Below are 11,447 nucleotides of genomic sequence, written 5' to 3'. Positions count from 1 at the left end.
CATCGGCTGCGTCCCTAACCTCCATTTCGTCACAGGAGAGCATCAGCGGGCTTCAACCTAACCTCGTCGGAAACACCGAGAAGTACATCCCAATCGCAACCTCATCGCAGGAGCACCTGTACAGCGATCCGCATTGTATATGGTAAAGTGGCCTACGTAAATATATGCAAACTTTATTTCCATCACTTGCACAAACACATATCATAATTCACTTGGCTTTCAGTCACATACACACACAAAGGCCCATACCCAACACATACACACACACACATTCGGTCTTGCTTAATCTGCCTTGCCCCAATCTTCGCGCGCTCTTTGGTTGTGTCGGTGTTTTCGCCTTCCTTGCTCCACTCGCGCATAGCCTGGCTGAGAATTTTAGTACGGTGGGACAGTGCAGACATTCTATCGCTACCAGCAGCATTGCATTGGCATTTGCGTGTTAGAAATAATCTAAAAAAGGGAATTTGCTAGTCTCAATGGGTGGAAGTCGGAAACGTTTTGGCAGAACTCCCTCAGCGGAGGACGACACAAACGAATTGCTGGAACAGCTTGAGCGGAATAAGAATCTTATAATTAGAATTGAGGCCACAGTTCGTGGTCAAGTAACTCCCCCTAACGCCGTTAAGGTATTTTAGGTATTTTAAATGGATACATCGAAAAGGCGTTCGAGTTGCAACAACAATTAGAGGCAATTAATAATGAATTAGCATGTAGAGAGGAGTTAGAAGAATTATGTGTATCCGCAAAGGCATTATTAATGTCAAATTGTAACCGGCCCGAAGGAGAAAGAAATCATTCTACCTTCGCAAATAATAGTAGTTTAAATTCTTCAGCAAGTCACAGCAGAATACTACCACAAATGAAACTCCCAAAATTCGACGGCAACTATGCCGAGTTCAAAAATTGTATAGGTTTATTTAACAGCTTAGTTCACGATGACGAATCTCTATCAAATGTTGAAAAGTTTAATCATCTGTTATCCTGTTTAGAGAAGGAAGCCTTAGGAACAGTAAAGGCTTACCAGATCACAGAAGCAAATTACGCAAAGGTTCATGCGGCCTTGGTCAGGGTTTATGATAATCCGTGCCTAATATACTTTAAAAGTATCTCTCGATTGTTTGAAATCCCAACAATGCAAGCGCCATCCGCCTCGGCGTTGCGATCCCTTATCGACACTGTAACTGCTATATATGAATCTCTTCTCTCGCTCGGCAACGAGAAAACTCTCGCCAACGCAATGATAATTCACATCGTCATGTCTAGAGTAGATCCCAAAACGCGGTCGCGATGGGAAGAGCAACTTAGTTACGATTCTATTCCGTTATGGAAAGATTGCTCAGAGGGGCTTAATAAACGGTACCAACACTTAGCGGCTGAGGAATCCACGACAGGCAGAAAAGCTCCCAAACAGGGACAGCTAGGGAATAAGCCCAGATATAGCAAAGCGGCATTAGCAGTTTCCCGACCTGTCGAAGAACTTAAGTCTAAATGTTGCTTCTGCAAGTCAGAAAGCCATTTCATTCAGAGTTGTACATCTTACGCTAATATCTCGGTAGAAGCTCAGTTCAAGTTCGCAAAGAATGCGCCACTTTGCATCAATTGTCTACGCAGAGGACATAGTGTCGCAACATGCCAGTCATCTTGCTGTCTTATTTGTGCGAAGGCTAATCACACACTTTTGCATCGGTATACCTCAACATCCCACGTACCGTCGGGCAATCAATTGTCATCGCCTATTGACAATCAGGTAAACCAACAGTCACTAAGTGGCTCGGTTAGTCAGCCTATGCCCCAAAGAGAAGATCACGTCTTACTTGCAACGGCCCTTGTCGAGGTTCGAAGTCAGTCAGGAGCCAAGCTGTGCGCTAGGATTTTGCTAGACTTAGGGTCACAAGGTAATTTTATTACGGAGGAATCGGTAAAAAATCTGCAATTAAAACGGTACCGGCATGAGGCTAAATTCTCAGGCATTGGGAATTCCGCGTGTTCAGCTAGCTTCGCAGTCCAGACGACAATTGGGTCGCTATTAAACTCCTTCGAAGCGGCAGTTGAATGCATAATTTTACCGTCGTTCTCAGGGTATCGTCCAGAAGCGACCGCAATCTCTGCCGATTGGATTCGTAATGATATCTCCCTAGCAGACCCTTACTTTTACAAGCCAAGACGCGTCTACATGCTGATCGGCGCTGTTTTTCGACTTGCTTAGGAAAGGACAAATTCGTCACAAGCACACAGGTCCAACTCTACAAAATACTGTCTTTGGCTGGCTAGCGTCAGGGACCAAACTCTAGTAGCTACTGAGGACAACAATTTGGATCACACGCAAAGGAAGTTTTGGGAAATTGAAAGAATACCCGATTTAACGAAATCGCAGTTCTATACCCCTGATCAAGTGTTGAGTGAAAAATCGTTTGTCGTTTCGTATCAGTGCTTTCTCCTACCTGAAAGCTCTTCGACTATATTAAAAGTCGTATTCGACGTGTCGTGCAAAACCACTTCCCAAATTTCATTGAATGAAATTCTCTTGGTAGGGCCAACGATTCAACCTTGCCTGTATGCCACGCTGCTTAAATTCCGGTTCCATAAATTTGCTATGTCGGCAGACATTACTAAAATGTACAGACAAGTGGTATTAGATGAGGCCCATTCAAGTTAATTATATGGCGTGAGACCCCTCAAAACCCTCTACAAATTTATCGGCTTAACACCGTTACGTATGGTACGGCAAATGCTCCTTTCCTTGCAATACGGTGTTTGAAGCAACTTAGCGAGAAATTACAGAGATTTTAGATTCCGAAGGGTTCGTCTTGGCTAAGTGGGCGTCCAATTGTACCCCCAACGAACGACAGGTCGCCGAGTCAGAAGTCCTTATTGGAGAAGACGCCGATACGAAAACTTTGGGTCTCACTTGGAGTCCAAAACAGCATACCTTCAATTTCAACGCCCAGAATCTACAGCTTGAAGACCCACCCACAAAGCGATCCATGCTTTTATTGGCAGCGCGGCTGTTCGATCCGTTAGGACTCATTTGCCCTATCGTTACCCTTGCAAAGATATTAATTCAAAAACTCTGGTCGCTACAAATTCGATGGGACGACGAAATACCCGCCGACGTACTGCATCGTTGGAAGACGGTGTCATCATGCTTTACAGATTTAGAAACGTTGAACATCCCTCGGCATGTCGGAACTCAGTATTCCAAGACTACAACTCTGTGCGGCTCACCTCTTAGCGAAGTTATTGAGTGATGTGCAGACACTTAATCTTTACCGCGTCGAGCAGGATACTATGTGGTCGGATTCTGAACTTGTTCTCTTTTGGTTGCGCACTCATCTGTCAAGACTTAAAACATTCGACGCAAATAGGGTTTCGGCTATTCATGAACTGGCTCCAACTGCAGTCTGGCGACACGTCACGACGATTTTTCTTCCTATGTGAAGGTTGTGAGAATTACAACATTTATCTTTCGTTTTGTTTACGGCAGGACCTGGAAATCGTGGAATGACCACGTCCTATCAGCTACCGAGCTTAGTGTTTCGTTCTCTTATATAGCGCAGGTTGTTCAGGGTGAATCGTTTGCAGACGAATTCAATAAATTATAGAAAAATTTGCCAATACCCAGTTCTTATCAAAAACTTAGCCCATTTATCAGCAACGAAACTTTCGGAACCCGTACTTTAACATTGGTGCGGGTGGGCGGTCGACTAGCGCACGCGGATCTAGAACCCAGTGCCAAATTCCCAATATTAATGCCTAAAGGGAATCGTTTTGTCAAATTGTACATCGAGCACCTGCACTATGCTAATTTCCATGCAGGACCACGAGCACTAGTCGGCATGTTTCGGCAGACAATTTGGCTGATTAATGCACGACGCGAGTGCAGTTCTGTTGTGCGCCGATGCACGCACTGTTTTTAAAAATGTATGTGGCAGTATTCATATGCTATTTAAACGAAAGCGGTTCACCAGAACTATTGATGAATCTCACTTCTAACTCATTTATCCTCTGTCTCAGCAGATTTGTTGGGCGGCCCGCTCGAACGGCTGTACTGCGACAATGCAACCAATTTTGTTGGTTCCGCATGGCTGGTTCAGGAGATGGCCTCCGATGTCCGCAGCACAATGGGAACGTACGGCGTCCATCACCAGGTTGAGTTCGTCTTCATTTCGCCCCGGTCGCCATATTTTGGGGGCCTATGGGAGGCTGCCGTCAAATCCGTCAAACACCTTTTTTTGAGGGCCGTCGGAAAAGCCTTGCTGAAGGAGGACGAAGTCCTGGTTGATGTGGAAGCAGTGCTCTACTCACGTCCGCTAGTAGCTGTCAGCAGCAATCCCAACGACTGAGAGGCAATTACTCCAGCCCATTTTCTGGTAGGCACTACGCTCGCTGCATTACCCCCAGAATCGGCACCTCCTCATCCGGACGACGACCTAGCTCATCTACAACGCTGGCAGCTTATAACAGTCATCAAACGACGGTTTTGGAGAGATTGGTCCCGTGTATATATAGCGGGGCTGCAGCAAAGAGTTAAGTGGACATAGGAATCGGCCAACCTTCTACCAGGAACCATCGTCGTCATCAAAGAGGACAATTTACCGCCCCAGAAGTGGCTGCTCGGCAGAGTCACGGAAGTAACGCAAGGATCGGATGGCAAGGTGCGCGTTGCTCTAGTACAAACCAAGCAAGGCGTATACAAACGATCAGTACATCATCTGGCACCTCTTTCCATTAATTAAAGGGCTGCAGCGCTTCAACGCGGGCGATGTTTGGTCATTTCACAGCAGTGGCGTAGCACGGCTGATAATCGCTAATTACCCCCTACAGGTCGGCAAGCAACGATCATACATCCAAATACTAGATTAAAAATAATACTAGATTACTATAAAATACTAACTCTAGATACCAATGTAATAGGGAGAAGATCTGGAGAAAGGGAGTTGGTAAAATTGTTGAATAGAAAAGGTCTTGGAATAAACGCACAATTTACACAGATAACGGCTAAGCAATGTTTTGAATAAAACCAGTGGGTTCGCGAAGTTGCATATTTACTCCTGCTCCCTAAGCAAACACTCAGAAACCCTTTTCTCATTAAATACACCGGATTTGCCCAATGCTTTGGCAAAGGTCCAGAAATTCAAATCAAACAAATTCCGTGCTCAATTTGCAAAAAGGTTTTATGGTTTTAAAAATGAAAATAAAAGTCAGGGAAATAACTTAAGATTTAATCCAGTAAATTCCAATCAAAATAGTAATACTTAAGAAACGGGAAACAATTGGAATTATAGTAAAAAAAAAAATTATTGGTGTTGCAATTTTAGGTTGAGTAATGCGAATAGTTTTATTTAAGGGTGTCTTAAACAGAGATTAGGTTTTATACAGTTTTGGCAATAGAGATGATGGAACGAACAATAGGTAGAGATGACACTTTTGCGATAACAATATATACGATATGGTAGGTATACGGTATGTGGTATTGCGATCTATGAGGGATAAAGATCAATGTGCTGCCAATTGTATTTCCAATACTTCCCCTCAATTGGTAATGTGTTGATCGACCGGACTTATACCCAAGGATGTCTTACAGGTATTGTGTTTTGAGCCCTCAAGTGCTTTTGTCAATATGTCTGCTGGAATCGCGGTCGTTGGGATGTAGTTAACGGATAAAGTTCCTTCTTCAACCAGCTTACGGATAAAATGATGTCAACATGCTTGGTGCGTTTACAGAATACGGGGTTGCGTGTAGAGTGAATATCCCTTTGATTGTCGTTGTGGATGACAGTCGTCTTCATTTGGCTTCTAGGAAGCTTCTTAGATGAACCACATATTTCGAGGAGTCAGACAGAGCCATGTACTCTGCCTGTGCGCTTGACAATGCAGCCGTCCGTTGCTTTAGACTTTCCAAGGATATTGCTGCACTTGCAAACTTGAAAGCAAAACCTGTTAAAGATCTGCGATCTTCAATGATGCCGACACAGTAAGCATCTGTGTAGCCTAATAGGTCTCCGCCACTTCGATTATAAAAAAAGCAATGGTTTTCAGTGCATTTTAAGTTACCTAATAACATTTTTGTAGCAATCCAATGTTGTTTCCCGAAATTGGTACTATATTGGATTAGTGCACTTACTGCAAATGCAATATCAGGGCGTGTTGATACTGCCAACCACATTAAGGCTCCCTTGTCTTCGCTTTGCTTAAATTCGATGCCTAAACAATTCGATAGCTTGCGCAAATCCTTTATCTGGAGTTTGTTGGACAATTCATGCTTCAACTCCGAAAACATTTTGGTGTTATTGGTCGCTATTATGAGGTCGTCTACTTAAAACGATACGATCAGGACTCCGTTTTGTTCACGTTTCAAGTACACGCATTGGTCGGTCCTTGAGTTGGCTATTCAGCTTTTTGCACTGTTGGCGTCCACTCTGCTTTAGGCCATACAGGTCCTTTCCTAGCTTGCACACCTTCTCGGAGCCGCATATCTTCTTCTTTTTGGCTGTCAAGATTTCTTGGAACTCAGGTGGAACGCTGATGTAAAGCTTTTCCTCAATGTCTCCATTCAAATAGGCACAGCTGAAATCGAATTGATAAACATTTAATCCGAGTTCCGTAGCTAAAGATATTAAAATTCTTTTTGAGCTTATTCGGTACACTGGAGAGAAGGTCTCGTCGTTATCAATGCCGTCGCGTTGCGATAAATCCTACATTTTTCCGTTGGGTAAATATTTTGTTCGAAGCACCCACTTCTTTTTAATAGCCCTACGGTTTTTCTGACGATCGACAACATTCCAAGTATTGTTATATGTCAATGACCCAAACTCGTTTATCGATCACTGCAAGCACTGTTTGTATAATTAGCTATGATAATATACATGCTATGGTTCTTTATTGGCTTTGACCTGGACCCAGCTGCACGGAGACCGACTTTTCCGCTGATAAAACATTTAAACTTACACTTTTGATTAGTGTTTAGTTGTTTTCAGTAGTCTGTGATTATACTTTTTATGCACAAATAATGCTCTGGGCGTCGACTCGCTTGGGTTTCTGTTTCTTGTCTCATACTCGTCTAATAACATTTTTATACCTGCCTCCTTAGAGATTACGTTTTCTTGAGTTTCAATCGTGAATTGAAAGTGTTCGAATTCCTCTGGGATACTGTAGAGCAGAAAAAGGGTTGACAGATCGTCAATATTCATGAGATCAACTTCGTTTATTTTGCCTACCAAATCGCAAAACTTATCTATGTGGCTTCTTATGCACAAAAAATGCTCCGGTTGGGTTTCTGTTTCTTGTCTCATACTCGTCTAATAACGTTATTTTAATTGCCTCCGTAGAGATAACGTTTCCAGATCGTCAATATTCATAAGATCAACTTCGTTTATTTTGCTACCTAATCGAAAACTTATCTATGTGGCTTCTCATGTATAGAGGATTTCTACAGGGCGGAGTTTTTGGTATGCCTTAGTTCCGATGTTGACATGGCCAAAATGAGATCGGACTTAGCCTGTGCATCTTCGTTTATCCACCGTGAGAAGTCGGTTAACCCAAAAAAAGGTTGCCACGCCTTCTTTAACGCCCACAAACCGCCCACAAACATCGAAAAATCGTAAATATGAATGCGGATTTTTCGGCAACTATCAAACATAGAGAATTGAGATTTCATATTTAGATTCCGTAGCCTTGTAAGCAGCGCAAGTTTGTTTCGCGAATATGCCACACCCACTCTTACGCCCACAAATCGCCCAAGCCCGCGGCGCCCACAATTTTCATGCTAAATAAATTCAATAGATAAAGATAAATGCGCTGCAAGCTGTATTTCCAATAATTGGTCACAAAATAGGAATTTTTAGCAAATTAATAATCAGAATAACAATAAAAAACATCAAACTATTGAGCGGACGGACGTTGATCCATTGCTTCAAATTCAATGTAACCCTGGTAATAATTGGCAAGCAAATAATAATAGACGCAGAGATAATAATGAAAAAGAAAAGAAAAATGAATTATCAATATGTAAAAATTTATATACAGTTCATGGGTATTCCACTATTAAATATTACCCATATATAAATATACTTGAAACAACACATATATGAAATAGAAGGATTGGAATCTGACCTTCTAATTGGGTCTAATCTATTTAGATAAATAGGAGCTATGATAAATGTAGAATAGGAAGTTTTGGAATATATTGAATTCGATATTTGTGGAAAATAGCGAGAAAAGCTTGGGATCAATAAATCTTGAACACGCCAACGTAGAAATATCCGTCAACAAAAAATTTAATATTTTGGGGTCCACAAATCCTGTGCTCGCCGACGATTAAATTTCCGTCAGCAAAAAAGTTAATGGTTAGAATTTGAAAAAACCAAGCAATCCGACGTCGATTTATCCGTCAATAAATAAGTAAAAAATGTTGGAACCAAAGAGTCCAAGCAAAATAAATTAAATAATATTAAGACGTCTAGTACTAATAGAATACAAGTTCTGGAAAAGAAAATAATTAACATAGTCGAAGAGGAACACAGTTAACAATATTCTTATGCCTTATCAGTTTCAAATTTAACCAATAGAATGTTAAAGAAAAATATTAGAAGACCAAGTAGAAGTCTTGTGAAGTGAATTATAACCAGTGTTGGTGGTACCCCAAAAAAGGTGAAAATGAAGATGGCAGTCCTAAACATAGACTGGAAATAGATTACAAAAACTAAACAAAAACCGGAAAGATACCCCATGGTGTCTTCCATCGTCTTTAATATTAGCTTACTTAGAAAATGCTAAATATTTCTCAACAATTGATTTGGAATTAGGATTCCAACAAATTTTAATAAAATATCATGTAGGACAACTTGTTAATAAAAAGAAAAAAAAAATTGTGGAAAGAAATAAAAAGCAAGTAGTTTAAAAGGTTATGCCCTATAAAAAAGTAAGAATCAGCAGTAAAAACTGAATTATACACAAAAATAGAATTAATGATAAATCAATTATTTTTTTAACTTACAGCAATTGCATTCCTTAATACCTCATTTATCAATGATAATATTGGCCAGATCAGAAATAATTGATTACTTGATCCACGAATTTATTCTGTACAAGGACAACAAAGAAGTTCATACTTTTGAATCCTACAAAGATTTATTCCTCGTAACTAATTTAAGTTTTTATAAAGAAATAATAAATATAGAATCAGATAATATAAAATGGGATTCTAATAAAAGATCATAACGGGAAATTAAATACGACATAGAAGTAATCGAATTAATTTAATAATCAACTAGATCAAAAATGAAAAATTAGCAATGATCATTTCATTAAATAACAAAATAAAATGAATGACTTAATTTAAAATAATAATAAAAAAATTATTTATAATAAATTCCAAATAGTTCAAAAAATGTAATCTCTTTCTGAAGATTTAAAAAAAATATTTTTATTGATCAAGATTTACCATTAACAACACATCGCTTACGATTACACAGGAAAAAAATTGAACTTCTCCATGTTAATTAGATCCTCCTTAGTAATAGTCCCATATACAAATTTTTTCCAACACCTACAAGTTCCGCGGTATATATGTAAGTATACAAAAAACCGGTGTTTGCTGACATCTTAAGTTATATGGCACATAGAATGCCGCGTGCTTTTGGAATTATTTGGAATTCACAAACAGACTGAATCTTACGATCTCCCAAAAATATATGTTATATCCCCCAAGTGATTAAATTAATCACGCAGTGCAAGTCGGTGCACATCTACGATGCCATTTTCACGCTGCACTCGAAGGTCACGGTGGCTTTGCTTTTGGCCTGCACCTTTCTGCTTTCCTCGAAATAATATTTCGGGGATCCCATCCAGTGTTTGGGGAACAAGGACATGGACTTTGCGGGGCCTATATGCACGGAAATACATCCCTGGAGCCTCTTAAAAACGGCGCAGCGCAGTGCCGACCAGATACAATGGGTACTGTTCCCATGAAGAAGCACCGCTACATCATCTACTATCAGTGGGTGGTTCTGGTCCTGCTCCTCGAGTCCTTTGTGTTCTATTTGCCCGCCTTCCTCTGGAAGATTTGGAAGGGGCGGTCGGCCTAAGCACCTTTGCGACGACTTCCACAAGACGGCCGTTTGCAAGGACAAGAGCTGGACCCATCTCCGCGTGCTGGTCAAGTACTTCTCCAGCGAATACAAGGATACCCACTTCTTCTACTTCGCCAGCTTCTTCTTTTGCGAGATCCTCAATCTGAGCGTCAGTATTATTAACTTCATTCTCCTGGACTTATTTTTCGGCGGTTTCTGGGCCCGCTACTGGCATGCCTTAGTGGCCCTATCTGATGGCGACTTTAATAATTGGAACAGTATCACAATGCAGGTCTTCCCCGAGTGTGCCAAGTGCGAAGTCTACAAGGGCGGCCCCAGCGGATCTCCCACCATATACGACCATCTCTGCCTGCTGCCCCTAAATATTCTGCACGAGAAGATATTTGCCTTCCTGTGGATGTGGTTCATTCTGGTGGCTGCACTGGTTTCCCTGAAGTTCCTGTACTGCCTGGCCACCGCTTTATACCCCGGAATGCGATTGCAGTTGCTGCGTGCCCGGGCTCGTTTTATGCCCAAGTTGCACCTGCAGGTGGCACTGCGCAATTGCAGTTTTGGCGATTGGTTCGTGCTAATGCGCGTGGGCAACAACATCAGCCCGGAGATGTTCCGCAAGTTGCTGGAGGAGCTGTACGAGGAACAGTCCCTAACGAAGAAAATGCCGCCAGGAGCGGACGAAATCTAAGAGCTCATCATTGACACTTCATTGAATCTCAAGTTAGTCACCTGCATTTACTTCATTTATGAATTACATCTATAGTAGAAGACTAGATGACATGCGACAACTATAATACATTTTGATTCCTATTAAGGTTACCCATCGATATAAACATATTATCAAACAAATTGTTCTAAGCGAATTATAGCATTTTCAGTTGCTCACCACTTACTCATATTTCCTATAACCCATAAATGTTTTTGACCACTTTCAATATTAAATGGTTTAAATTCGGCTGGAAACTGAATACTTTACTTATGAAAATTTGTATGATTTAAGAATTTAAGTTAATCTCATGCAACGATTAAAGATTGGTAAACAACTTAATTGGACTTATCTTACATATTTTCGTTGAAACACAGTTTCAATACATGACGGCATTGCTAAAAAATAGTCTCCATTTTGAACCATTGTTCAAGTCTTGAGAATTTGACGTCAAAGTTGAAGCCGATGGAAAACTATTTATAAGCAATCAAGTCGCAAATTGCGGAGATACATATTATGAAATGTCTACATTTAAGAAAGAACTCTTAACCCGATTATTAATCGGTGAGAAATGAATGTGTAAGAAAATTAGAGAGAAAATTAAAAGAACAGATATTATCAAAGAAGATTCCATTCTTTTAAATGATTAAAATAAA

The 11,447-nt window shown here is 40.8% G+C and overlaps 1 pseudogene; it reads left to right on the top strand.

Moving 5' to 3' along the window:
* The first annotated feature begins 476 nt into the window (after positions 1-476).
* LOC119562639 lies at positions 477-10,812 on the top strand (annotated as a pseudogene).
* The last annotated feature ends 635 nt before the right edge of the window (positions 10,813-11,447 follow it).

The sequence above is a fragment of the Drosophila subpulchrella genome, unplaced genomic scaffold, assembly GCF_014743375.2.
Source record: "Drosophila subpulchrella strain 33 F10 #4 breed RU33 unplaced genomic scaffold, RU_Dsub_v1.1 Primary Assembly Seq78, whole genome shotgun sequence".
NCBI lineage: Eukaryota > Metazoa > Arthropoda > Insecta > Diptera > Drosophilidae > Drosophila > Drosophila subpulchrella.
Note: the sequence above shows the minus strand (reverse complement) of the source record. Positions and strands in the feature narration are given on the sequence as shown.